This window comes from Phyllobates terribilis, unplaced genomic scaffold, assembly GCF_046119375.1.
Source record: "Phyllobates terribilis strain yellow unplaced genomic scaffold, ASM4611937v1 Scaffold_40__1_contigs__length_11209783, whole genome shotgun sequence".
NCBI classification, from domain to species: Eukaryota; Metazoa; Chordata; class Amphibia; order Anura; family Dendrobatidae; genus Phyllobates; species Phyllobates terribilis.
In genome coordinates, this window is record NW_027362800.1 from 3,354,100 (window position 1) to 3,380,122 (window position 26,023).

General features: G+C 45.2%; 20 non-coding genes across 20 annotated transcripts; all 20 read right to left on the reverse strand.

Moving 5' to 3' along the window:
• Positions 1–596: 596 nt before the first annotated feature.
• On the reverse strand, positions 597–787 carry LOC141186753 (U2 spliceosomal RNA). Its single transcript, XR_012261002.1, has one exon. It is a non-coding gene; the product is annotated as a U2 spliceosomal RNA (small nuclear RNA).
• A 1,119-nt stretch (positions 788–1,906) lies between these two features.
• On the reverse strand, positions 1,907–2,097 carry LOC141186754 (U2 spliceosomal RNA). The gene has a single exon (XR_012261003.1). It is a non-coding gene; the product is annotated as a U2 spliceosomal RNA (small nuclear RNA).
• Positions 2,098–3,221: 1,124 nt separating this feature from the next.
• Positions 3,222–3,412, reverse strand: LOC141186755 (U2 spliceosomal RNA). The gene has a single exon (XR_012261004.1). It is a non-coding gene; the product is annotated as a U2 spliceosomal RNA (small nuclear RNA).
• Positions 3,413–4,537: 1,125 nt separating this feature from the next.
• LOC141186756 (U2 spliceosomal RNA) lies at positions 4,538–4,728 on the reverse strand. The gene has a single exon (XR_012261005.1). It is a non-coding gene; the product is annotated as a U2 spliceosomal RNA (small nuclear RNA).
• A 1,123-nt stretch (positions 4,729–5,851) lies between these two features.
• Positions 5,852–6,042, reverse strand: LOC141186758 (U2 spliceosomal RNA). Its single transcript, XR_012261006.1, has one exon. It is a non-coding gene; the product is annotated as a U2 spliceosomal RNA (small nuclear RNA).
• A 1,121-nt stretch (positions 6,043–7,163) lies between these two features.
• Positions 7,164–7,354, reverse strand: LOC141186759 (U2 spliceosomal RNA). The gene has a single exon (XR_012261007.1). It is a non-coding gene; the product is annotated as a U2 spliceosomal RNA (small nuclear RNA).
• A 1,120-nt stretch (positions 7,355–8,474) lies between these two features.
• LOC141186760 (U2 spliceosomal RNA) lies at positions 8,475–8,665 on the reverse strand. The gene has a single exon (XR_012261008.1). It is a non-coding gene; the product is annotated as a U2 spliceosomal RNA (small nuclear RNA).
• Positions 8,666–9,788: 1,123 nt separating this feature from the next.
• On the reverse strand, positions 9,789–9,979 carry LOC141186761 (U2 spliceosomal RNA). Its single transcript, XR_012261009.1, has one exon. It is a non-coding gene; the product is annotated as a U2 spliceosomal RNA (small nuclear RNA).
• Positions 9,980–11,109: 1,130 nt separating this feature from the next.
• LOC141186762 (U2 spliceosomal RNA) lies at positions 11,110–11,300 on the reverse strand. Its single transcript, XR_012261010.1, has one exon. It is a non-coding gene; the product is annotated as a U2 spliceosomal RNA (small nuclear RNA).
• Positions 11,301–12,417: 1,117 nt separating this feature from the next.
• LOC141186764 (U2 spliceosomal RNA) lies at positions 12,418–12,608 on the reverse strand. The gene has a single exon (XR_012261012.1). It is a non-coding gene; the product is annotated as a U2 spliceosomal RNA (small nuclear RNA).
• A 1,126-nt stretch (positions 12,609–13,734) lies between these two features.
• Positions 13,735–13,925, reverse strand: LOC141186765 (U2 spliceosomal RNA). The gene has a single exon (XR_012261013.1). It is a non-coding gene; the product is annotated as a U2 spliceosomal RNA (small nuclear RNA).
• A 1,120-nt stretch (positions 13,926–15,045) lies between these two features.
• On the reverse strand, positions 15,046–15,236 carry LOC141186766 (U2 spliceosomal RNA). The gene has a single exon (XR_012261014.1). It is a non-coding gene; the product is annotated as a U2 spliceosomal RNA (small nuclear RNA).
• Positions 15,237–16,357: 1,121 nt separating this feature from the next.
• Positions 16,358–16,548, reverse strand: LOC141184798 (U2 spliceosomal RNA). Its single transcript, XR_012259519.1, has one exon. It is a non-coding gene; the product is annotated as a U2 spliceosomal RNA (small nuclear RNA).
• A 1,118-nt stretch (positions 16,549–17,666) lies between these two features.
• On the reverse strand, positions 17,667–17,857 carry LOC141186767 (U2 spliceosomal RNA). The gene has a single exon (XR_012261015.1). It is a non-coding gene; the product is annotated as a U2 spliceosomal RNA (small nuclear RNA).
• Positions 17,858–18,977: 1,120 nt separating this feature from the next.
• LOC141186769 (U2 spliceosomal RNA) lies at positions 18,978–19,168 on the reverse strand. Its single transcript, XR_012261016.1, has one exon. It is a non-coding gene; the product is annotated as a U2 spliceosomal RNA (small nuclear RNA).
• Positions 19,169–20,289: 1,121 nt separating this feature from the next.
• LOC141186771 (U2 spliceosomal RNA) lies at positions 20,290–20,480 on the reverse strand. Its single transcript, XR_012261018.1, has one exon. It is a non-coding gene; the product is annotated as a U2 spliceosomal RNA (small nuclear RNA).
• A 1,118-nt stretch (positions 20,481–21,598) lies between these two features.
• On the reverse strand, positions 21,599–21,789 carry LOC141186772 (U2 spliceosomal RNA). Its single transcript, XR_012261019.1, has one exon. It is a non-coding gene; the product is annotated as a U2 spliceosomal RNA (small nuclear RNA).
• Positions 21,790–22,909: 1,120 nt separating this feature from the next.
• On the reverse strand, positions 22,910–23,100 carry LOC141186773 (U2 spliceosomal RNA). The gene has a single exon (XR_012261020.1). It is a non-coding gene; the product is annotated as a U2 spliceosomal RNA (small nuclear RNA).
• Positions 23,101–24,219: 1,119 nt separating this feature from the next.
• Positions 24,220–24,410, reverse strand: LOC141186774 (U2 spliceosomal RNA). The gene has a single exon (XR_012261021.1). It is a non-coding gene; the product is annotated as a U2 spliceosomal RNA (small nuclear RNA).
• Positions 24,411–25,527: 1,117 nt separating this feature from the next.
• Positions 25,528–25,718, reverse strand: LOC141186775 (U2 spliceosomal RNA). Its single transcript, XR_012261022.1, has one exon. It is a non-coding gene; the product is annotated as a U2 spliceosomal RNA (small nuclear RNA).
• Between the last annotated feature and the right edge of the window lie 305 nt (positions 25,719–26,023).

Genomic DNA, 26,023 nt, shown 5'->3' on the forward strand with positions numbered 1-26,023 from the left:
AATGCCACAGACTAATCAACCAAACTTTTTGGGTTGGTTTCTCTTTTATAGTCTGCAGGCATTAAATGAAAGAAGTCAGTGTTCCAGCAGAGGGAGACAACATTTCAGAAAAGGCATTGTAGCAAACCAAAAAAGAAATTTTAAGCGCAGCAGAGTAACCAGCTCACATACCTGTTAGCTCAGGTGAGTTTAAAAGGCTGCTGTTGATAACAAGGGCATTTGCTAAATAGATGGTGTGTGTGCAACAATATACTGAAAGGTCAATTATATTGTGCAGCTTATCTCACCACCTGTAGTTATTTAGGTGAAAGCTCCAAAATGCTTGCCTAATATGTCTGTTTATCCAAAAGGAAGTATAGAGGGAGAGCTAGATAGATAGCATTGCATTACATTACATTACATGGCAATGCAATGCACAGTTGCTGAAGTTGAACCAAAATGAGCTTGTCATCTGGCTTCTGCAACTTTTAACATGAAAAATCCAATGAGGAGAAGAAAAGCAAAGCCAAAGAGTCCATCCCAAAATCCGACAAACAAGCAAAATGAACAAAAAGCATTGAATTCAATTCTTTCTGATTTTAGAAACTGCATTAAAGAAGGGGTGCACCGGTCCTGGAGATACTGCAATACCAGGTCAATGCGTGGAGTGGACAGAGCAAGCTCTTTTTCCATCTCCCTGTTCTAAAAATCCATTTAATATATGGTCCCCAGATAGGGGACGTATCAGATATTAAACTGATAAGAACAGATACTACACTTGATCTTAGCCAAAAGGCCGAGAAGCGATAACCAGAATTGGTTTCCGACTACGGTGCCACCCAAGGATTCTGAAAAGTCCATTTGTGGAGATGGCCACCTGGACTCCCGTTAAGAAGACATGCTGTCAACCTCTAGATCCCTCACATGCCTGCACTTTTCGGCTTGCTGCTGCTGCAATCCACGCGTTTTAGATCTGCATAACTCCACCTCTTTTAGCACAGTACCCTCAACCCCCGGCTGTTCCCACCCGCCTCAACACCGTTGGAAGGGAGGAGAACCAATTAAGGCGGGGGGGGGTGGAACGAGCAGCTGTCTACCCTTAGCAGGAGGGTTGCTGATTAATTACCTCTCCTGCTGCTGCTGCTGCTGGCTGTCCAGCAGCAGACTGAAGGTGGCTGCTGCTGTGCGCAGGTATATAAAGGCTCAGAGCCTATTATGACACGCGCAGCCAGCGTTCCATTGCCACATTCCGTCTACTGCAGGCGGGATACCTGGATGGCTGAATGTCACTGAGAAGCTCACAGAGACCGCCATAAGCAACAGTTTAAAAGAATGCCACAGACTAATCAACCAAACTTTTTGGGTTGGTTTCTCTTTTATAGTCTGCAGGCATTAAATGAAAGAAGTCAGTGTTCCAGCAGAGGGAGACAACGTTTCAGAAAAGGCATTGTAGCAAACCAAAAAAGAAATTTTAAGCGCAGCAGAGTAACCAGCTCACATACCTGTTAGCTCAGGTGAGTTTAAAAGGCTGCTGTTGATAACAAGGGCATTTGCTAAATAGATGGTGTGTGTGCAACAATATACTGAAAGGTCAATTATATTGTGCAGCTTATCTCACCACCTGTAGTTATTTAGGTGAAAGCTCCAAAATGCTTGCCTAATATGTCTGTTTATCCAAAAGGAAGTATAGAGGGAGAGCTAGATAGATAGCATTGCATTACATTACATTACATGGCAATGCAATGCACAGTTGCTGAAGTTGAACCAAAATGAGCTTGTCATCTGGCTTCTGCAACTTTTAACATGAAAAATCCAATGAGGAGAAGAAAAGCAAAGCCAAAGAGTCCATCCCAAAATCCGACAAACAAGCAAAATGAACAAAAAGCATTGAATTCAATTCTTTCTGATTTTAGAAACTGCATTAAAGAAGGGGTGCACCGGTCCTGGAGATACTGCAATACCAGGTCAATGCGTGGAGTGGACAGAGCAAGCTCTTTTTCCATCTCCCTGTTCTAAAAATCCATTTAATATATGGTCCCCAGATAGGGGACGTATCAGATATTAAACTGATAAGAACAGATACTACACTTGATCTTAGCCAAAAGGCCGAGAAGCGATAACCAGAATTGGTTTCCGACTACGGTGCCACCCAAGGATTCTGAAAAGTCCATTTGTGGAGATGGCCACCTGGACTCCCGTTAAGAAGACATGCTGTCAACCTCTAGATCCCTCACATGCCTGCACTTTTCGGCTTGCTGCTGCTGCAATCCACGCGTTTTAGATCTGCATAACTCCACCTCTTTTAGCACAGTACCCTCAACCCCCGGCTGTTCCCACCCGCCTCAACACCGTTGGAAGGGAGGAGAACCAATTAAGGCGGGGGGGGGGGGGGTGGAACGAGCAGCTGTCTACCCTTAGCAGGAGGGTTGCTGATTAATTACCTCTCCTGCTGCTGCTGCTGCTGGCTGTCCAGCAGCAGACTGAAGGTGGCTGCTGCTGTGCGCAGGTATATAAAGGCTCAGAGCCTATTATGACACGCGCAGCCAGCGTTCCATTGCCACATTCCGTCTACTGCAGGCGGGATACCTGGATGGCTGAATGTCACTGAGAAGCTCACAGAGACCGCCATAAGCAACAGTTTAAAAGAATGCCACAGACTAATCAACCAAACTTTTTGGGTTGGTTTCTCTTTTATAGTCTGCAGGCATTAAATGAAAGAAGTCAGTGTTCCAGCAGAGGGAGACAACGTTTCAGAAAAGGCATTGTAGCAAACCAAAAAAGAAATTTTAAGCGCAGCAGAGTAACCAGCTCACATACCTGTTAGCTCAGGTGAGTTTAAAAGGCTGCTGTTGATAACAAGGGCATTTGCTAAATAGATGGTGTGTGTGCAACAATATACTGAAAGGTCAATTATATTGTGCAGCTTATCTCACCACCTGTAGTTATTTAGGTGAAAGCTCCAAAATGCTTGCCTAATATGTCTGTTTATCCAAAAGGAAGTATAGAGGGAGAGCTAGATAGATAGCATTGCATTACATTACATTACATGGCAATGCAATGCACAGTTGCTGAAGTTGAACCAAAATGAGCTTGTCATCTGGCTTCTGCAACTTTTAACATGAAAAATCCAATGAGGAGAAGAAAAGCAAAGCCAAAGAGTCCATCCCAAAATCCGACAAACAAGCAAAATGAACAAAAAGCATTGAATTCAATTCTTTCTGATTTTAGAAACTGCATTAAAGAAGGGGTGCACCGGTCCTGGAGATACTGCAATACCAGGTCAATGCGTGGAGTGGACAGAGCAAGCTCTTTTTCCATCTCCCTGTTCTAAAAATCCATTTAATATATGGTCCCCAGATAGGGGACGTATCAGATATTAAACTGATAAGAACAGATACTACACTTGATCTTAGCCAAAAGGCCGAGAAGCGATAACCAGAATTGGTTTCCGACTACGGTGTCACCCAAGGATTCTGAAAAGTCCATTTGTGGAGATGGCCACCTGGACTCCCGTTAAGAAGACATGCTGTCAACCTCTAGATCCCTCACATGCCTGCACTTTTCGGCTTGCTGCTGCTGCAATCCACGCGTTTTAGATCTGCATAACTCCACCTCTTTTAGCACAGTACCCTCAATCCCCGGCTGTTCCCACCCGCCTCAACACCGTTGGAAGGGAGGAGAACCAATTAAGGCGGGGGGGGGGGGGGGTGGAACGAGCAGCTGTCTACCCTTAGCAGGAGGGTTGCTGATTAATTACCTCTCCTGCTGCTGCTGCTGCTGGCTGTCCAGCAGCAGACTGAAGGTGGCTGCTGCTGTGCGCAGGTATATAAAGGCTCAGAGCCTATTATGACACGCGCAGCCAGCGTTCCATTGCCACATTCCGTCTACTGCAGGCGGGATACCTGGATGGCTGAATGTCACTGAGAAGCTCACAGAGACCGCCATAAGCAACAGTTTAAAAGAATGCCACAGACTAATCAACCAAACTTTTTGGGTTGGTTTCTCTTTTATAGTCTGCAGGCATTAAATGAAAGAAGTCAGTGTTCCAGCAGAGGGAGACAACGTTTCAGAAAAGGCATTGTAGCAAACCAAAAAAGAAATTTTAAGCGCAGCAGAGTAACCAGCTCACATACCTGTTAGCTCAGGTGAGTTGAAAAGGCTGCTGTTGATAACAAGGGCATTTGCTAAATAGATGGTGTGTGTGCAACAATATACTGAAAGGTCAATTATATTGTGCAGCTTATCTCACCACCTGTAGTTATTTAGGTGAAAGCTCCAAAATGCTTGCCTAATATGTCTGTTTATCCAAAAGGAAGTATAGAGGGAGAGCTAGATAGATAGCATTGCATTACATTACATTACATGGCAATGCAATGCACAGTTGCTGAAGTTGAACCAAAATGAGCTTGTCATCTGGCTTCTGCAACTTTTAACATGAAAAATCCAATGAGGAGAAGAAAAGCAAAGCCAAAGAGTCCATCCCAAAATCCGACAAACAAGCAAAATGAACAAAAAGCATTGAATTCAATTCTTTCTGATTTTAGAAACTGCATTAAAGAAGGGGTGCACCGGTCCTGGAGATACTGCAATACCAGGTCAATGCGTGGAGTGGACAGAGCAAGCTCTTTTTCCATCTCCCTGTTCTAAAAATCCATTTAATATATGGTCCCCAGATAGGGGACGTATCAGATATTAAACTGATAAGAACAGATACTACACTTGATCTTAGCCAAAAGGCCGAGAAGCGATAACCAGAATTGGTTTCCGACTACGGTGCCACCCAAGGATTCTGAAAAGTCCATTTGTGGAGATGGCCACCTGGACTCCCGTTAAGAAGACATGCTGTCAACCTCTAGATCCCTCACATGCCTGCACTTTTCGGCTTGCTGCTGCTGCAATCCACGCGTTTTAGATCTGCATAACTCCACCTCTTTTAGCACAGTACCCTCAACCCCCGGCTGTTCCCACCCGCCTCAACACCGTTGGAAGGGAGGAGAACCAATTAAGGCGGGGGGGGGGGGGTGGAACGAGCAGCTGTCTACCCTTAGCAGGAGGGTTGCTGATTAATTACCTCTCCTGCTGCTGCTGCTGCTGGCTGTCCAGCAGCAGACTGAAGGTGGCTGCTGCTGTGCGCAGGTATATAAAGGCTCAGAGCCTATTATGACACGCGCAGCCAGCGTTCCATTGCCACATTCCGTCTACTGCAGGCGGGATACCTGGATGGCTGAATGTCACTGAGAAGCTCACAGAGACCGCCATAAGCAACAGTTTAAAAGAATGCCACAGACTAATCAACCAAACTTTTTGGGTTGGTTTCTCTTTTATAGTCTGCAGGCATTAAATGAAAGAAGTCAGTGTTCCAGCAGAGGGAGACAACGTTTCAGAAAAGGCATTGTAGCAAACCAAAAAAGAAATTTTAAGCGCAGCAGAGTAACCAGCTCACATACCTGTTAGCTCAGGTGAGTTTAAAAGGCGGCTGTTGATAACAAGGGCATTTGCTAAATAGATGGTGTGTGTGCAACAATATACTGAAAGGTCAATTATATTGTGCAGCTTATCTCACCACCTGTAGTTATTTAGGTGAAAGCTCCAAAATGCTTGCCTAATATGTCTGTTTATCCAAAAGGAAGTATAGAGGGAGAGCTAGATAGATAGCATTGCATTACATTACATTACATGGCAATGCAATGCACAGTTGCTGAAGTTGAACCAAAATGAGCTTGTCATCTGGCTTCTGCAACTTTTAACATGAAAAATCCAATGAGGAGAAGAAAAGCAAAGCCAAAGAGTCCATCCCAAAATCCGACAAACAAGCAAAATGAACAAAAAGCATTGAATTCAATTCTTTCTGATTTTAGAAACTGCATTAAAGAAGGGGTGCACCGGTCCTGGAGATACTGCAATACCAGGTCAATGCGTGGAGTGGACAGAGCAAGCTCTTTTTCCATCTCCCTGTTCTAAAAATCCATTTAATATATGGTCCCCAGATAGGGGACGTATCAGATATTAAACTGATAAGAACAGATACTACACTTGATCTTAGCCAAAAGGCCGAGAAGCGATAACCAGAATTGGTTTCCGACTACGGTGCCACCCAAGGATTCTGAAAAGTCCATTTGTGGAGATGGCCACCTGGACTCCCGTTAAGAAGACATGCTGTCAACCTCTAGATCCCTCACATGCCTGCACTTTTCGGCTTGCTGCTGCTGCAATCCACGCGTTTTAGATCTGCATAACTCCACCTCTTTTAGCACAGTACCCTCAACCCCCGGCTGTTCCCACCCGCCTCAACACCGTTGGAAGGGAGGAGAACCAATTAAGGCGGGGGGGGGGGTGGAACGAGCAGCTGTCTACCCTTAGCAGGAGGGTTGCTGATTAATTACCTCTCCTGCTGCTGCTGCTGCTGGCTGTCCAGCAGCAGACTGAAGGTGGCTGCTGCTGTGCGCAGGTATATAAAGGCTCAGAGCCTATTATGACACGCGCAGCCAGCGTTCCATTGCCACATTCCGTCTACTGCAGGCGGGATACCTGGATGGCTGAATGTCACTGAGAAGCTCACAGAGACCGCCATAAGCAACAGTTTAAAAGAATGCCACAGACTAATCAACCAAACTTTTTGGGTTGGTTTCTCTTTTATAGTCTGCAGGCATTAAATGAAAGAAGTCAGTGTTCCAGCAGAGGGAGACAACGTTTCAGAAAAGGCATTGTAGCAAACCAAAAAAGAAATTTTAAGCGCAGCAGAGTAACCAGCTCACATACCTGTTAGCTCAGGTGAGTTGAAAAGGCTGCTGTTGATAACAAGGGCATTTGCTAAATAGATGGTGTGTGTGCAACAATATACTGAAAGGTCAATTATATTGTGCAGCTTATCTCACCACCTGTAGTTATTTAGGTGAAAGCTCCAAAATGCTTGCCTAATATGTCTGTTTATCCAAAAGGAAGTATAGAGGGAGAGCTAGATAGATAGCATTGCATTACATTACATTACATGGCAATGCAATGCACAGTTGCTGAAGTTGAACCAAAATGAGCTTGTCATCTGGCTTCTGCAACTTTTAACATGAAAAATCCAATGAGGAGAAGAAAAGCAAAGCCAAAGAGTCCATCCCAAAATCCGACAAACAAGCAAAATGAACAAAAAGCATTGAATTCAATTCTTTCTGATTTTAGAAACTGCATTAAAGAAGGGGTGCACCGGTCCTGGAGATACTGCAATACCAGGTCAATGCGTGGAGTGGACAGAGCAAGCTCTTTTTCCATCTCCCTGTTCTAAAAATCCATTTAATATATGGTCCCCAGATAGGGGACGTATCAGATATTAAACTGATAAGAACAGATACTACACTTGATCTTAGCCAAAAGGCCGAGAAGCGATAACCAGAATTGGTTTCCGACTACGGTGCCACCCAAGGATTCTGAAAAGTCCATTTGTGGAGATGGCCACCTGGACTCCCGTTAAGAAGACATGCTGTCAACCTCTAGATCCCTCACATGCCTGCACTTTTCGGCTTGCTGCTGCTGCAATCCACGCGTTTTAGATCTGCATAACTCCACCTCTTTTAGCACAGTACCCTCAACCCCCGGCTGTTCCCACCCGCCTCAACACCGTTGGAAGGGAGGAGAACCAATTAAGGCGGGGGGGGGGTGGAACGAGCAGCTGTCTACCCTTAGCAGGAGGGTTGCTGATTAATTACCTCTCCTGCTGCTGCTGCTGCTGGCTGTCCAGCAGCAGACTGAAGGTGGCTGCTGCTGTGCGCAGGTATATAAAGGCTCAGAGCCTATTATGACACGCGCAGCCAGCGTTCCATTGCCACATTCCGTCTACTGCAGGCGGGATACCTGGATGGCTGAATGTCACTGAGAAGCTCACAGAGACCGCCATAAGCAACAGTTTAAAAGAATGCCACAGACTAATCAACCAAACTTTTTGGGTTGGTTTCTCTTTTATAGTCTGCAGGCATTAAATGAAAGAAGTCAGTGTTCCAGCAGAGGGAGACAACGTTTCAGAAAAGGCATTGTAGCAAACCAAAAAAGAAATTTTAAGCGCAGCAGAGTAACCAGCTCACATACCTGTTAGCTCAGGTGAGTTTAAAAGGCTGCTGTTGATAACAAGGGCATTTGCTAAATAGATGGTGTGTGTGCAACAATATACTGAAAGGTCAATTATATTGTGCAGCTTATCTCACCACCTGTAGTTATTTAGGTGAAAGCTCCAAAATGCTTGCCTAATATGTCTGTTTATCCAAAAGGAAGTATAGAGGGAGAGCTAGATAGATAGCATTGCATTACATTACATTACATGGCAATGCAATGCACAGTTGCTGAAGTTGAACCAAAATGAGCTTGTCATCTGGCTTCTGCAACTTTTAACATGAAAAATCCAATGAGGAGAAGAAAAGCAAAGCCAAAGAGTCCATCCCAAAATCCGACAAACAAGCAAAATGAACAAAAAGCATTGAATTCAATTCTTTCTGATTTTAGAAACTGCATTAAAGAAGGGGTGCACCGGTCCTGGAGATACTGCAATACCAGGTCAATGCGTGGAGTGGACAGAGCAAGCTCTTTTTCCATCTCCCTGTTCTAAAAATCCATTTAATATATGGTCCCCAGATAGGGGACGTATCAGATATTAAACTGATAAGAACAGATACTACACTTGATCTTAGCCAAAAGGCCGAGAAGCGATAACCAGAATTGGTTTCCGACTACGGTGCCACCCAAGGATTCTGAAAAGTCCATTTGTGGAGATGGCCACCTGGACTCCCGTTAAGAAGACATGCTGTCAACCTCTAGATCCCTCACATGCCTGCACTTTTCGGCTTGCTGCTGCTGCAATCCACGCGTTTTAGATCTGCATAACTCCACCTCTTTTAGCACAGTACCCTCAACCCCCGGCTGTTCCCACCCGCCTCAACACCGTTGGAAGGGAGGAGAACCAATTAAGGCGGGGGGGGGGGGGTGGAACGAGCAGCTGTCTACCCTTAGCAGGAGGGTTGCTGATTAATTACCTCTCCTGCTGCTGCTGCTGCTGGCTGTCCAGCAGCAGACTGAAGGTGGCTGCTGCTGTGCGCAGGTATATAAAGGCTCAGAGCCTATTATGACACGCGCAGCCAGCGTTCCATTGCCACATTCCGTCTACTGCAGGCGGGATACCTGGATGGCTGAATGTCACTGAGAAGCTCACAGAGACCGCCATAAGCAACAGTTTAAAAGAATGCCACAGACTAATCAACCAAACTTTTTGGGTTGGTTTCTCTTTTATAGTCTGCAGGCATTAAATGAAAGAAGTCAGTGTTCCAGCAGAGGGAGACAACGTTTCAGAAAAGGCATTGTAGCAAACCAAAAAAGAAATTTTAAGCGCAGCAGAGTAACCAGCTCACATACCTGTTAGCTCAGGTGAGTTGAAAAGGCTGCTGTTGATAACAAGGGCATTTGCTAAATAGATGGTGTGTGTGCAACAATATACTGAAAGGTCAATTATATTGTGCAGCTTATCTCACCACCTGTAGTTATTTAGGTGAAAGCTCCAAAATGCTTGCCTAATATGTCTGTTTATCCAAAAGGAAGTATAGAGGGAGAGCTAGATAGATAGCATTGCATTACATTACATTACATGGCAATGCAATGCACAGTTGCTGAAGTTGAACCAAAATGAGCTTGTCATCTGGCTTCTGCAACTTTTAACATGAAAAATCCAATGAGGAGAGGAAAAGCAAAGCCAAAGAGTCCATCCCAAAATCCGACAAACAAGCAAAATGAACAAAAAGCATTGAATTCAATTCTTTCTGATTTTAGAAACTGCATTAAAGAAGGGGTGCACCGGTCCTGGAGATACTGCAATACCAGGTCAATGCGTGGAGTGGACAGAGCAAGCTCTTTTTCCATCTCCCTGTTCTAAAAATCCATTTAATATATGGTCCCCAGATAGGGGACGTATCAGATATTAAACTGATAAGAACAGATACTACACTTGATCTTAGCCAAAAGGCCGAGAAGCGATAACCAGAATTGGTTTCCGACTACGGTGCCACCCAAGGATTCTGAAAAGTCCATTTGTGGAGATGGCCACTTGGACTCCCGTTAAGAAGACATGCTGTCAACCTCTAGATCCCTCACATGCCTGCACTTTTCGGCTTGCTGCTGCTGCAATCCACGCGTTTTAGATCTGCATAACTCCACCTCTTTTAGCACAGTACCCTCAACCCCCGGCTGTTCCCACCCGCCTCAACACCGTTGGAAGGGAGGAGAACCAATTAAGGCGGGGGGGGGGGGGAGGGGGGTGGAACGAGCAGCTGTCTACCCTTAGCAGGAGGGTTGCTGATTAATTACCTCTCCTGCTGCTGCTGCTGCTGGCTGTCCAGCAGCAGACTGAAGGTGGCTGCTGCTGTGCGCAGGTATATAAAGGCTCAGAGCCTATTATGACACGCGCAGCCAGCGTTCCATTGCCACATTCCGTCTACTGCAGGCGGGATACCTGGATGGCTGAATGTCACTGAGAAGCTCACAGAGACCGCCATAAGCAACAGTTTAAAAGAATGCCACAGACTAATCAACCAAACTTTTTGGGTTGGTTTCTCTTTTATAGTCTGCAGGCATTAAATGAAAGAAGTCAGTGTTCCAGCAGAGGGAGACAACGTTTCAGAAAAGGCATTGTAGCAAACCAAAAAAGAAATTTTAAGCGCAGCAGAGTAACCAGCTCACATACCTGTTAGCTCAGGTGAGTTTAAAAGGCTGCTGTTGATAACAAGGGCATTTGCTAAATAGATGGTGTGTGTGCAACAATATACTGAAAGGTCAATTATATTGTGCAGCTTATCTCACCACCTGTAGTTATTTAGGTGAAAGCTCCAAAATGCTTGCCTAATATGTCTGTTTATCCAAAAGGAAGTATAGAGGGAGAGCTAGATAGATAGCATTGCATTACATTACATTACATGGCAATGCAATGCACAGTTGCTGAAGTTGAACCAAAATGAGCTTGTCATCTGGCTTCTGCAACTTTTAACATGAAAAATCCAATGAGGAGAAGAAAAGCAAAGCCAAAGAGTCCATCCCAAAATCCGACAAACAAGCAAAATGAACAAAAAGCATTGAATTCAATTCTTTCTGATTTTAGAAACTGCATTAAAGAAGGGGTGCACCGGTCCTGGAGATACTGCAATACCAGGTCAATGCGTGGAGTGGACAGAGCAAGCTCTTTTTCCATCTCCCTGTTCTAAAAATCCATTTAATATATGGTCCCCAGATAGGGGACGTATCAGATATTAAACTGATAAGAACAGATACTACACTTGATCTTAGCCAAAAGGCCGAGAAGCGATAACCAGAATTGGTTTCCGACTACGGTGCCACCCAAGGATTCTGAAAAGTCCATTTGTGGAGATGGCCACCTGGACTCCCGTTAAGAAGACATGCTGTCAACCTCTAGATCCCTCACATGCCTGCACTTTTCGGCTTGCTGCTGCTGCAATCCACGCGTTTTAGATCTGCATAACTCCACCTCTTTTAGCACAGTACCCTCAACCCCCGGCTGTTCCCACCCGCCTCAACACCGTTGGAAGGGAGGAGAACCAATTAAGGCGGGGGGGGGGTGGAACGAGCAGCTGTCTACCCTTAGCAGGAGGGTTGCTGATTAATTACCTCTCCTGCTGCTGCTGCTGGCTGTCCAGCAGCAGACTGAAGGTGGCTGCTGCTGTGCGCAGGTATATAAAGGCTCAGAGCCTATTATGACACGCGCAGCCAGCGTTCCATTGCCACATTCCGTCTACTGCAGGCGGGATACCTGGATGGCTGAATGTCACTGAGAAGCTCACAGAGACCGCCATAAGCAACAGTTTAAAAGAATGCCACAGACTAATCAACCAAACTTTTTGGGTTGGTTTCTCTTTTATAGTCTGCAGGCATTAAATGAAAGAAGTCAGTGTTCCAGCAGAGGGAGACAACGTTTCAGAAAAGGCATTGTAGCAAACCAAAAAAGAAATTTTAAGCGCAGCAGAGTAACCAGCTCACATACCTGTTAGCTCAGGTGAGTTTAAAAGGCTGCTGTTGATAACAAGGGCATTTGCTAAATAGATGGTGTGTGTGCAACAATATACTGAAAGGTCAATTATATTGTGCAGCTTATCTCACCACCTGTAGTTATTTAGGTGAAAGCTCCAAAATGCTTGCCTAATATGTCTGTTTATCCAAAAGGAAGTATAGAGGGAGAGCTAGATAGATAGCATTGCATTACATTACATTACATGGCAATGCAATGCACAGTTGCTGAAGTTGAACCAAAATGAGCTTGTCATCTGGCTTCTGCAACTTTTAACATGAAAAATCCAATGAGGAGAAGAAAAGCAAAGCCAAAGAGTCCATCCCAAAATCCGACAAACAAGCAAAATGAACAAAAAGCATTGAATTCAATTCTTTCTGATTTTAGAAACTGCATTAAAGAAGGGGTGCACCGGTCCTGGAGATACTGCAATACCAGGTCAATGCGTGGAGTGGACAGAGCAAGCTCTTTTTCCATCTCCCTGTTCTAAAAATCCATTTAATATATGGTCCCCAGATAGGGGACGTATCAGATATTAAACTGATAAGAACAGATACTACACTTGATCTTAGCCAAAAGGCCGAGAAGCGATAACCAGAATTGGTTTCCGACTACGGTGCCACCCAAGGATTCTGAAAAGTCCATTTGTGGAGATGGCCACCTGGACTCCCGTTAAGAAGACATGCTGTCAACCTCTAGATCCCTCACATGCCTGCACTTTTCGGCTTGCTGCTGCTGCAATCCACGCGTTTTAGATCTGCATAACTCCACCTCTTTTAGCACAGTACCCTCAACCCCCGGCTGTTCCCACCCGCCTCAACACCGTTGGAAGGGAGGAGAACCAATTAAGGCGGGGGGGGGGGGGGGGTGGAACGAGCAGCTGTCTACCCTTAGCAGGAGGGTTGCTGATTAATTACCTCTCCTGCTGCTGCTGCTGCTGGCTGTCCAGCAGCAGACTGAAGGTGGCTGCTGCTGTGCGCAGGTATATAAAGGCTCAGAGCCTATTATGACACGCGCAGCCAGCGTTCCATTGCCACATTCCGTCTACTGCAGGCGGGATACCTGGATGGCTGAATGTCACTGAGAAGCTCACAGAGACCGCCATAAGCAACAGTTTAAAAGAATGCCACAGACTAATCAACCAAACTTTTTGGGTTGGTTTCTCTTTTATAGTCTGCAGGCATTAAATGAAAGAAGTCAGTGTTCCAGCAGAGGGAGACAACGTTTCAGAAAAGGCATTGTAGCAAACCAAAAAAGAAATTTTAAGCGCAGCAGAGTAACCAGCTCACATACCTGTTAGCTCAGGTGAGTTTAAAAGGCTGCTGTTGATAACAAGGGCATTTGCTAAATAGATGGTGTGTGTGCAACAATATACTGAAAGGTCAATTATATTGTGCAGCTTATCTCACCACCTGTAGTTATTTAGGTGAAAGCTCCAAAATGCTTGCCTAATATGTCTGTTTATCCAAAAGGAAGTATAGAGGGAGAGCTAGATAGATAGCATTGCATTACATTACATTACATGGCAATGCAATGCACAGTTGCTGAAGTTGAACCAAAATGAGCTTGTCATCTGGCTTCTGCAACTTTTAACATGAAAAATCCAATGAGGAGAAGAAAAGCAAAGCCAAAGAGTCCATCCCAAAATCCGACAAACAAGCAAAATGAACAAAAAGCATTGAATTCAATTCTTTCTGATTTTAGAAACTGCATTAAAGAAGGGGTGCACCGGTCCTGGAGATACTGCAATACCAGGTCAATGCGTGGAGTGGACAGAGCAAGCTCTTTTTCCATCTCCCTGTTCTAAAAATCCATTTAATATATGGTCCCCAGATAGGGGACGTATCAGATATTAAACTGATAAGAACAGATACTACACTTGATCTTAGCCAAAAGGCCGAGAAGCGATAACCAGAATTGGTTTCCGACTACGGTGCCACCCAAGGATTCTGAAAAGTCCATTTGTGGAGATGGCCACCTGGACTCCCGTTAAGAAGACATGCTGTCAACCTCTAGATCCCTCACATGCCTGCACTTTTCGGCTTGCTGCTGCTGCAATCCACGCGTTTTAGATCTGCATAACTCCACCTCTTTTAGCACAGTACCCTCAACCCCCGGCTGTTCCCACCCGCCTCAACACCGTTGGAAGGGAGGAGAACCAATTAAGGCGGGGGGGGGGTGGAACGAGCAGCTGTCTACACTTAGCAGGAGGGTTGCTGATTAATTACCTCTCCTGCTGCTGCTGCTGCTGGCTGTCCAGCAGCAGACTGAAGGTGGCTGCTGCTGTGCGCAGGTATATAAAGGCTCAGAGCCTATTATGACACGCGCAGCCAGCGTTCCATTGCCACATTCCGTCTACTGCAGGCGGGATACCTGGATGGCTGAATGTCACTGAGAAGCTCACAGAGACCGCCATAAGCAACAGTTTAAAAGAATGCCACAGACTAATCAACCAAACTTTTTGGGTTGGTTTCTCTTTTATAGTCTGCAGGCATTAAATGAAAGAAGTCAGTGTTCCAGCAGAGGGAGACAACGTTTCAGAAAAGGCATTGTAGCAAACCAAAAAAGAAATTTTAAGCGCAGCAGAGTAACCAGCTCACATACCTGTTAGCTCAGGTGAGTTGAAAAGGCTGCTGTTGATAACAAGGGCATTTGCTAAATAGATGGTGTGTGTGCAACAATATACTGAAAGGTCAATTATATTGTGCAGCTTATCTCACCACCTGTAGTTATTTAGGTGAAAGCTCCAAAATGCTTGCCTAATATGTCTGTTTATCCAAAAGGAAGTATAGAGGGAGAGCTAGATAGATAGCATTGCATTACATTACATTACATGGCAATGCAATGCACAGTTGCTGAAGTTGAACCAAAATGAGCTTGTCATCTGGCTTCTGCAACTTTTAACATGAAAAATCCAATGAGGAGAGGAAAAGCAAAGCCAAAGAGTCCATCCCAAAATCCGACAAACAAGCAAAATGAACAAAAAGCATTGAATTCAATTCTTTCTGATTTTAGAAACTGCATTAAAGAAGGGGTGCACCGGTCCTGGAGATACTGCAATACCAGGTCAATGCGTGGAGTGGACAGAGCAAGCTCTTTTTCCATCTCCCTGTTCTAAAAATCCATTTAATATATGGTCCCCAGATAGGGGACGTATCAGATATTAAACTGATAAGAACAGATACTACACTTGATCTTAGCCAAAAGGCCGAGAAGCGATAACCAGAATTGGTTTCCGACTACGGTGCCACCCAAGGATTCTGAAAAGTCCATTTGTGGAGATGGCCACTTGGACTCCCGTTAAGAAGACATGCTGTCAACCTCTAGATCCCTCACATGCCTGCACTTTTCGGCTTGCTGCTGCTGCAATCCACGCGTTTTAGATCTGCATAACTCCACCTCTTTTAGCACAGTACCCTCAACCCCCGGCTGTTCCCACCCGCCTCAACACCGTTGGAAGGGAGGAGAACCAATTAAGGCGGGGGGGGGGGTGGAACGAGCAGCTGTCTACCCTTAGCAGGAGGGTTGCTGATTAATTACCTCTCCTGCTGCTGCTGCTGCTGGCTGTCCAGCAGCAGACTGAAGGTGGCTGCTGCTGTGCGCAGGTATATAAAGGCTCAGAGCCTATTATGACACGCGCAGCCAGCGTTCCATTGCCACATTCCGTCTACTGCAGGCGGGATACCTGGATGGCTGAATGTCACTGAGAAGCTCAGAGAGACCGCCATAAGCAACAGTTTAAAAGAATGCCACAGACTAATCAACCAAACTTTTTGGGTTGGTTTCTCTTTTATAGTCTGCAGGCATTAAATGAAAGAAGTCAGTGTTCCAGCAGAGGGAGACAACGTTTCAGAAAAGGCATTGTAGCAAACCAAAAAAGAAATTTTAAGCGCAGCAGAGTAACCAGCTCACATACCTGTTAGCTCAGGTGAGTTTAAAAGGCTGCTGTTGATAACAAGGGCATTTGCTAAATAGATGGTGTGTGTGCAACAATATACTGAAAGGTCAATTATATTGTGCAGCTTATCTCACCACCTGTAGTTATTTAGGTGAAAGCTCCAAAATGCTTGCCTAATATGTCTGTTTATCCAAAAGGAAGTATAGAGGGAGAGCTAGATAGATAGCATTGCATTACATTACATTACATGGCAATGCAATGCACAGTTGCTGAAGTTGAACCAAAATGAGCTTGTCATCTGGCTTCTGCAACTTTTAACATGAAAAATCCAATGAGGAGAAGAAAAGCAAAGCCAAAGAGTCCATCCCAAAATCCGACAAACAAGCAAAATGAACAAAAAGCATTGAATTCAATTCTTTCTGATTTTAGAAACTGCATTAAAGAAGGGGTGCACCGGTCCTGGAGATACTGCAATACCAGGTCAATGCGTGGAGTGGACAGAACAAGCTCTTTTTCCATCTCCCTGTTCTAAAAATCCATTTAATATATGGTCCCCAGATAGGGGACGTATCAGATATTAAACTGATAAGAACAGATACTACACTTGATCTTAGCCAAAAGGCCGAGAAGCGATAACCAGAATTGGTTTCCGACTACGGTGCCACCCAAGGATTCTGAAAAGTCCATTTGTGGAGATGGCCACCTGGACTCCCGTTAAGAAGACATGCTGTCAACCTCTAGATCCCTCACATGCCTGCACTTTTCGGCTTGCTGCTGCTGCAATCCACGCGTTTTAGATCTGCATAACTCCACCTCTTTTAGCACAGTACCCTCAACCCCCGGCTGTTCCCACCCGCCTAAACACCGTTGGAAGGGAGGAGAACCAATTAAGGCGGGGGGGGGGGTGGAACGAGCAGCTGTCTACCCTTAGCAGGAGGGTTGCTGATTAATTACCTCTCCTGCTGCTGCTGCTGGCTGTCCAGCAGCAGACTGAAGGTGGCTGCTGCTGTGCGCAGGTATATAAAGGCTCAGAGCCTCTTATGACAGGCGCAGCCAGCGTTCCATTGCCACATTCCGTCTACTGCAGGCGGGATACCTGGATGGCTGAATGTCACTGAGAAGCTCACAGAGACCGCCATAAGCAACAGTTTAAAAGAATGCCACAGACTAATCAACCAAACTTTTTGGGTTGGTTTCTCTTTTATAGTCTGCAGGCATTAAATGAAAGAAGTCAGTGTTCCAGCAGAGGGAGACAACGTTTCAGAAAAGGCATTGTAGCAAACCAAAAAAGAAATTTTAAGCGCAGCAGAGTAACCAGCTCACATACCTGTTAGCTCAGGTGAGTTTAAAAGGCTGCTGTTGATAACACGGGCATTTGCTAAATAGATGGTGTGTGTGCAACAATATACTGAAAGGTCAATTATATTGTGCAGCTTATCTCACCACCTGTAGTTATTTAGGTGAAAGCTCCAAAATGCTTGCCTAATATGTCTGTTTATCCAAAAGGAAGTATAGAGGGAGAGCTAGATAGATAGCATTGCATTACATTACATTACATGGCAATGCAATGCACAGTTGCTGAAGTTGAACCAAAATGAGCTTGTCATCTGGCTTCTGCAACTTTTAACATGAAAAATCCAATGAGGAGAGGAAAAGCAAAGCCAAAGAGTCCATCCCAAAATCCGACAAACAAGCAAAATGAACAAAAAGCATTGAATTCAATTCTTTCTGATTTTAGAAACTGCATTAAAGAAGGGGTGCACCGGTCCTGGAGATACTGCAATACCAGGTCAATGCGTGGAGTGGACAGAGCAAGCTCTTTTTCCATCTCCCTGTTCTAAAAATCCATTTAATATATGGTCCCCAGATAGGGGACGTATCAGATATTAAACTGATAAGAACAGATACTACACTTGATCTTAGCCAAAAGGCCGAGAAGCGATAACCAGAATTGGTTTCCGACTACGGTGCCACCCAAGGATTCTGAAAAGTCCATTTGTGGAGATGGCCACTTGGACTCCCGTTAAGAAGACATGCTGTCAACCTCTAGATCCCTCACATGCCTGCACTTTTCGGCTTGCTGCTGCTGCAATCCACGCGTTTTAGATCTGCATAACTCCACCTCTTTTAGCACAGTACCCTCAACCCCCGGCTGTTCCCACCCGCCTCAACACCGTTGGAAGGGAGGAGAACCAATTAAGGCGGGGGGGGGGTGGAACGAGCAGCTGTCTACCCTTAGCAGGAGGGTTGCTGATTAATTACCTCTCCTGCTGCTGCTGCTGCTGGCTGTCCAGCAGCAGACTGAAGGTGGCTGCTGCTGTGCGCAGGTATATAAAGGCTCAGAGCCTATTATGACACGCGCAGCCAGCGTTCCATTGCCACATTCCGTCTACTGCAGGCGGGATACCTGGATGGCTGAATGTCACTGAGAAGCTCACAGAGACCGCCATAAGCAACAGTTTAAAAGAATGCCACAGACTAATCAACCAAACTTTTTGGGTTGGTTTCTCTTTTATAGTCTGCAGGCATTAAATGAAAGAAGTCAGTGTTCCAGCAGAGGGAGACAACGTTTCAGAAAAGGCATTGTAGCAAACCAAAAAAGAAATTTTAAGCGCAGCAGAGTAACCAGCTCACATACCTGTTAGCTCAGGTGAGTTTAAAAGGCTGCTGTTGATAACACGGGCATTTGCTAAATAGATGGTGTGTGTGCAACAATATACTGAAAGGTCAATTATATTGTGCAGCTTATCTCACCACCTGTAGTTATTTAGGTGAAAGCTCCAAAATGCTTGCCTAATATGTCTGTTTATCCAAAAGGAAGTATAGAGGGAGAGCTAGATAGATAGCATTGCATTACATTACATTACATGGCAATGCAATGCACAGTTGCTGAAGTTGAACCAAAATGAGCTTGTCATCTGGCTTCTGCAACTTTTAACATGAAAAATCCAATGAGGAGAAGAAAAGCAAAGCCAAAGAGTCCATCCCAAAATCCGACAAACAAGCAAAATGAACAAAAAGCATTGAATTCAATTCTTTCTGATTTTAGAAACTGCATTAAAGAAGGGGTGCACCGGTCCTGGAGATACTGCAATACCAGGTCAATGCGTGGAGTGGACAGAGCAAGCTCTTTTTCCATCTCCCTGTTCTAAAAATCCATTTAATATATGGTCCCCAGATAGGGGACGTATCAGATATTAAACTGATAAGAACAGATACTACACTTGATCTTAGCCAAAAGGCCGAGAAGCGATAACCAGAATTGGTTTCCGACTACGGTGCCACCCAAGGATTCTGAAAAGTCCATTTGTGGAGATGGCCACCTGGACTCCCGTTAAGAAGACATGCTGTCAACCTCTAGATCCCTCACATGCCTGCACTTTTCGGCTTGCTGCTGCTGCAATCCACGCATTTTAGATCTGCATAACTCCACCTCTTTTAGCACAGTACCCTCAACCCCCGGCTGTTCCCACCCGCCTCAACACCGTTGGAAGGGAGGAGAACCAATTAAGGCGGGGGGGGGGGTGGAACGAGCAGCTGTCTACCCTTAGCAGGAGGGTTGCTGATTAATTACCTCTCCTGCTGCTGCTGCTGCTGGCTGTCCAGCAGCAGACTGAAGGTGGCTGCTGCTGTGCGCAGGTATATAAAGGCTCAGAGCCTATTATGACACGCGCAGCCAGCGTTCCATTGCCACATTCCGTCTACTGCAGGCGGGATACCTGGATGGCTGAATGTCACTGAGAAGCTCACAGAGACCGCCATAAGCAACAGTTTAAAAGAATGCCACAGACTAATCAACCAAACTTTTTGGGTTGGTTTCTCTTTTATAGTCTGCAGGCATTAAATGAAAGAAGTCAGTGTTCCAGCAGAGGGAGACAACGTTTCAGAAAAGGCATTGTAGCAAACCAAAAAAGAAATTTTAAGCGCAGCAGAGTAACCAGCTCACATACCTGTTAGCTCAGGTGAGTTTAAAAGGCTGCTGTTGATAACAAGGGCATTTGCTAAATAGATGGTGTGTGTGCAACAATATACTGAAAGGTCAATTATATTGTGCAGCTTATCTCACCACCTGTAGTTATTTAGGTGAAAGCTCCAAAATGCTTGCCTAATATGTCTGTTTATCCAAAAGGAAGTATAGAGGGAGAGCTAGATAGATAGCATTGCATTACATTACATTACATGGCAATGCAATGCACAGTTGCTGAAGTTGAACCAAAATGAGCTTGTCATCTGGCTTCTGCAACTTTTAACATGAAAAATCCAATGAGGAGAAGAAAAGCAAATCCAAAGAGTCCATCCCAAAATCCGACAAACAAGCAAAATGAACAAAAAGCATTGAATTCAATTCTTTCTGATTTTAGAAACTGCATTAAAGAAGGGGTGCACCGGTCCTGGAGATACTGCAATACCAGGTCAATGCGTGGAGTGGACAGAGCAAGCTCTTTTTCCATCTCCCTGTTCTAAAAATCCATTTAATATATGGTCCCCAGATAGGGGACGTATCAGATATTAAACTGATAAGAACAGATACTACACTTGATCTTAGCCAAAAGGCCGAGAAGCGATAACCAGAATTGGTTTCCGACTACGGTGCCACCCAAGGATTCTGAAAAGTCCATTTGTGGAGATGGCCACCTGGACTCCCGTTAAGAAGACATGCTGTCAACCTCTAGATCCCTCACATGCCTGCACTTTTCGGCTTGCTGCTGCTGCAATCCACGCGTTTTAGATCTGCATAACTCCACCTCTTTTAGCACAGTACCCTCAACCCCCGGCTGTTCCCACCCGCCTCAACACCGTTGGAAGGGAGGAGAACCAATTAAGGCGGGGGGGGGGGTGGAACGAGCAGCTGTCTACCCTTAGCAGGAGGGTTGCTGATTAATTACCTCTCCTGCTGCTGCTGCTGGCTGTCCAGCAGCAGACTGAAGGTGGCTGCTGCTGTGCGCAGGTATATAAAGGCTCAGAGCCTATTATGACACGCGCAGCCAGCGTTCCATTGCCACATTCCGTCTACTGCAGGCGGGATACCTGGATGGCTGAATGTCACTGAGAAGCTCACAGAGACCGCCATAAGCAACAGTTTAAAAGAATGCCACAGACTAATCAACCAAACTTTTTGGGTTGGTTTCTCTTTTATAGTCTGCAGGCATTAAATGAAAGAAGTCAGTGTTCCAGCAGAGGGAGACAACGTTTCAGAAAAGGCATTGTAGCAAACCAAAAAAGAAATTTTAAGCGCAGCAGAGTAACCAGCTCACATACCTGTTAGCTCAGGTGAGTTTAAAAGGCTGCTGTTGATAACAAGGGCATTTGCTAAATAGATGGTGTGTGTGCAACAATATACTGAAAGGTCAATTATATTGTGCAGCTTATCTCACCACCTGTAGTTATTTAGGTGAAAGCTCCAAAATGCTTGCCTAATATGTCTGTTTATCCAAAAGGAAGTATAGAGGGAGAGCTAGATAGATAGCATTGCATTACATTACATTACATGGCAATGCAATGCACAGTTGCTGAAGTTGAACCAAAATGAGCTTGTCATCTGGCTTCTGCAACTTTTAACATGAAAAATCCAATGAGGAGAAGAAAAGCAAAGCCAAAGAGTCCATCCCAAAATCCGACAAACAAGCAAAATGAACAAAAAGCATTGAATTCAATTCTTTCTGATTTTAGAAACTGCATTAAAGAAGGGGTGCACCGGTCCTGGAGATACTGCAATACCAGGTCAATGCGTGGAGTGGACAGAGCAAGCTCTTTTTCCATCTCCCTGTTCTAAAAATCCATTTAATATATGGTCCCCAGATAGGGGACGTATCAGATATTAAACTGATAAGAACAGATACTACACTTGATCTTAGCCAAAAGGCCGAGAAGCGATAACCAGAATTGGTTTCCGACTACGGTGCCACCCAAGGATTCTGAAAAGTCCATTTGTGGAGATGGCCACCTGGACTCCCGTTAAGAAGACATGCTGTCAACCTCTAGATCCCTCACATGCCTGCACTTTTCGGCTTGCTGCTGCTGCAATCCACGCGTTTTAGATCTGCATAACTCCACCTCTTTTAGCACAGTACCCTCAACCCCCGGCTGTTCCCACCCGCCTCAACACCGTTGGAAGGGAGGAGAACCAATTAAGGCGGGGGGGGGGTGGAACGAGCAGCTGTCTACCCTTAGCAGGAGGGTTGCTGATTAATTACCTCTCCTGCTGCTGCTGCTGCTGGCTGTCCAGCAGCAGACTGAAGGTGGCTGCTGCTGTGCGCAGGTATATAAAGGCTCAGAGCCTATTATGACACGCGCAGCCAGCGTTCCATTGCCACATTCCGTCTACTGCAGGCGGGATACCTGGATGGCTGAATGTCACTGAGAAGCTCACAGAGACCGCCATAAGCAACAGATTAAAAGAATGCCACAGACTAATCAACCAAACTTTTTGGGTTGGTTTCTCTTTTATAGTCTGCAGGCATTAAATGAAAGAAGTCAGTGTTCCAGCAGAGGGAGACAACGTTTCAGAAAAGGCATTGTAGCAAACCAAAAAAGAAATTTTAAGCGCAGCAGAGTAACCAGCTCACATACCTGTTAGCTCAGGTGAGTTTAAAAGGCTGCTGTTGATAACAAGGGCATTTGCTAAATAGATGGTGTGTGTGCAACAATATACTGAAAGGTCAATTATATTGTGCAGCTTATCTCACCACCTGTAGTTATTTAGGTGAAAGCTCCAAAATGCTTGCCTAATATGTCTGTTTATCCAAAAGGAAGTATAGAGGGAGAGCTAGATAGATAGCATTGCATTACATTACATTACATGGCAATGCAATGCACAGTTGCTGAAGTTGAACCAAAATGAGCTTGTCATCTGGCTTCTGCAACTTTTAACATGAAAAATCCAATGAGGAGAAGAAAAGCAAAGCCAAAGAGTCCATCCCAAAATCCGACAAACAAGCAAAATGAACAAAAAGCATTGAATTCAATTCTTTCTGATTTTAGAAACTGCATTAAAGAAGGGGTGCACCGGTCCTGGAGATACTGCAATACCAGGTCAATGCGTGGAGTGGACAGAGCAAGCTCTTTTTCCATCTCCCTGTTCTAAAAATCCATTTAATATATGGTCCCCAGATAGGGGACGTATCAGATATTAAACTGATAAGAACAGATACTACACTTGATCTTAGCCAAAAGGCCGAGAAGCGATAACCAGAATTGGTTTCCGACTACGGTGCCACCCAAGGATTCTGAAAAGTCCATTTGTGGAGATGGCCACCTGGACTCCCGTTAAGAAGACATGCTGTCAACCTCTAGATCCCTCACATGCCTGCACTTTTCGGCTTGCTGCTGCTGCAATCCACGCGTTTTAGATCTGCATAACTCCACCTCTTTTAGCACAGTACCCTCAACCCCCGGCTGTTCCCACCCGCCTCAACACCGTTGGAAGGGAGGAGAACCAATTAAGGCGGGGGGGGGGGGTGGAACGAGCAGCTGTCTACCCTTAGCAGGAGGGTTGCTGATTAATTACCTCTCCTGCTGCTGCTGCTGGCTGTCCAGCAGCAGACTGAAGGTGGCTGCTGCTGTGCGCAGGTATATAAAGGCTCAGAGCCTATTATGACACGCGCAGCCAGCGTTCCATTGCCACATTCCGTCTACTGCAGGCGGGATACCTGGATGGCTGAATGTCACTGAGAAGCTCACAGAGACCGCCATAAGCAACAGTTTAAAAGAATGCCACAGACTAATCAACCAAACTTTTTGGGTTGGTTTCTCTTTTATAGTCTGCAGGCATTAAATGAAAGAAGTCAGTGTTCCAGCAGAGGGAGACAACGTTTCAGAAAAGGCATTGTAGCAAACCAAAAAAGAAATTTTAAGCGCAGCAGAGTAACCAGCTCACATACCTGTTAGCTCAGGTGAGTTTAAAAGGCTGCTGTTGATAACAAGGGCATTTGCTAAATAGATGGTGTGTGTGCAACAATATACTGAAAGGTCAATTATATTGTGCAGCTTATCTCACCACCTGTAGTTATTTAGGTGAAAGCTCCAAAATGCTTGCCTAATATGTCTGTTTATCCAAAAGGAAGTATAGAGGGAGAGCTAGATAGATAGCATTGCATTACATTACATTACATGGCAATGCAATGCACAGTTGCTGAAGTTGAACCAAAATGAGCTTGTCATCTGGCTTCTGCAACTTTTAACATGAAAAATCCAATGAGGAGAAGAAAAGCAAAGCCAAAGAGTCCATCCCAAAATCCGACAAACAAGCAAAATGAACAAAAAGCATTGAATTCAATTCTTTCTGATTTTAGAAACTGCATTAAAGAAGGGGTGCACCGGTCCTGGAGATACTGCAATACCAGGTCAATGCGTGGAGTGGACAGAGCAAGCTCTTTTTCCATCTCCCTGTTCTAAAAATCCATTTAATATATGGTCCCCAGATAGGGGACGTATCAGATATTAAACTGATAAGAACAGATACTACACTTGATCTTAGCCAAAAGGCCGAGAAGCGATAACCAGAATTGGTTTCCGACTACGGTGCCACCCAAGGATTCTGAAAAGTCCATTTGTGGAGATGGCCACCTGGACTCCCGTTAAGAAGACATGCTGTCAACCTCTAGATCCCTCACATGCCTGCACTTTTCGGCTTGCTGCTGCTGCAATCCACGCGTTTTAGATCTGCATAACTCCACCTCTTTTAGCACAGTACCCTCAACCCCCGGCTGTTCCCACCCGCCTCAACACCGTTGGAAGGGAGGAGAACCAATTAAGGCGGGGGGGGGGTGGAACGAGCAGCTGTCTACCCTTAGCAGGAGGGTTGCTGATTAATTACCTCTCCTGCTGCTGCTGCTGGCTGTCCAGCAGCAGACTGAAGGTGGCTGCTGCTGTGCGCAGGTATATAAAGGCTCAGAGCCTATTATGACACGCGCAGCCAGCGTTCCATTGCCACATTCCGTCTACTGCAGGCGGGATACCTGGATGGCTGAATGTCACTGAGAAGCTCACAGAGACCGCCATAAGCAACAGTTTAAAAGAATGCCACAGACTAATCAACCAAACTTTTTGGGTTGGTTTCTCTTTTATAGTCTGCAGGCATTAAATGAAAGAAGTCAGTGTTCCAGCAGAGGGAGACAACGTTTCAGAAAAGGCATTGTAGCAAACCAAAAAAGAAATTTTAAGCGCAGCAGAGTAACCAGCTCACATACCTGTTAGCTCAGGTGAGTTTAAAAGGCTGCTGTTGATAACAAGGGCATTTGCTAAATAGATGGTGTGTGTGCAACAATATACTGAAAGGTCAATTATATTGTGCAGCTTATCTCACCACCTGTAGTTATTTAGGTGAAAGCTCCAAAATGCTTGCCTAATATGTCTGTTTATCCAAAAGGAAGTATAGAGGGAGAGCTAGATAGATAGCATTGCATTACATTACATTACATGGCAATGCAATGCACAGTTGCTGAAGTTGAACCAAAATGAGCTTGTCATCTGGCTTCTGCAACTTTTAACATGAAAAATCCAATGAGGAGAAGAAAAGCAAAGCCAAAGAGTCCATCCCAAAATCCGACAAACAAGCAAAATGAACAAAAAGCATTGAATTCAATTCTTTCTGATTTTAGAAACTGCATTAAAGAAGGGGTGCACCGGTCCTGGAGATACTGCAATACCAGGTCAATGCGTGGAGTGGACAGAGCAAGCTCTTTTTCCATCTCCCTGTTCTAAAAATCCATTTAATATATGGTCCCCAGATAGGGGACGTATCAGATATTAAACTGATAAGAACAGATACTACACTTGATCTTAGCCAAAAGGCCGAGAAGCGATAACCAGAATTGGTTTCCGACTACGGTGCCACCCAAGGATTCTGAAAAGTCCATTTGTGGAGATGGCCACCTGGACTCCCGTTAAGAAGACATGCTGTCAACCTCTAGATCCCTCACATGCCTGCACTTTTCGGCTTGCTGCTGCTGCAATCCACGCGTTTTAGATCTGCATAACTCCACCTCTTTTAGCACAGTACCCTCAACCCCCGGCTGTTCCCACCCGCCTCAACACCGTTGGAAGGGAGGAGAACCAATTAAGGCGGGGGGGGGGTGGAACGAGCAGCTGTCTACCCTTAGCAGGAGGGT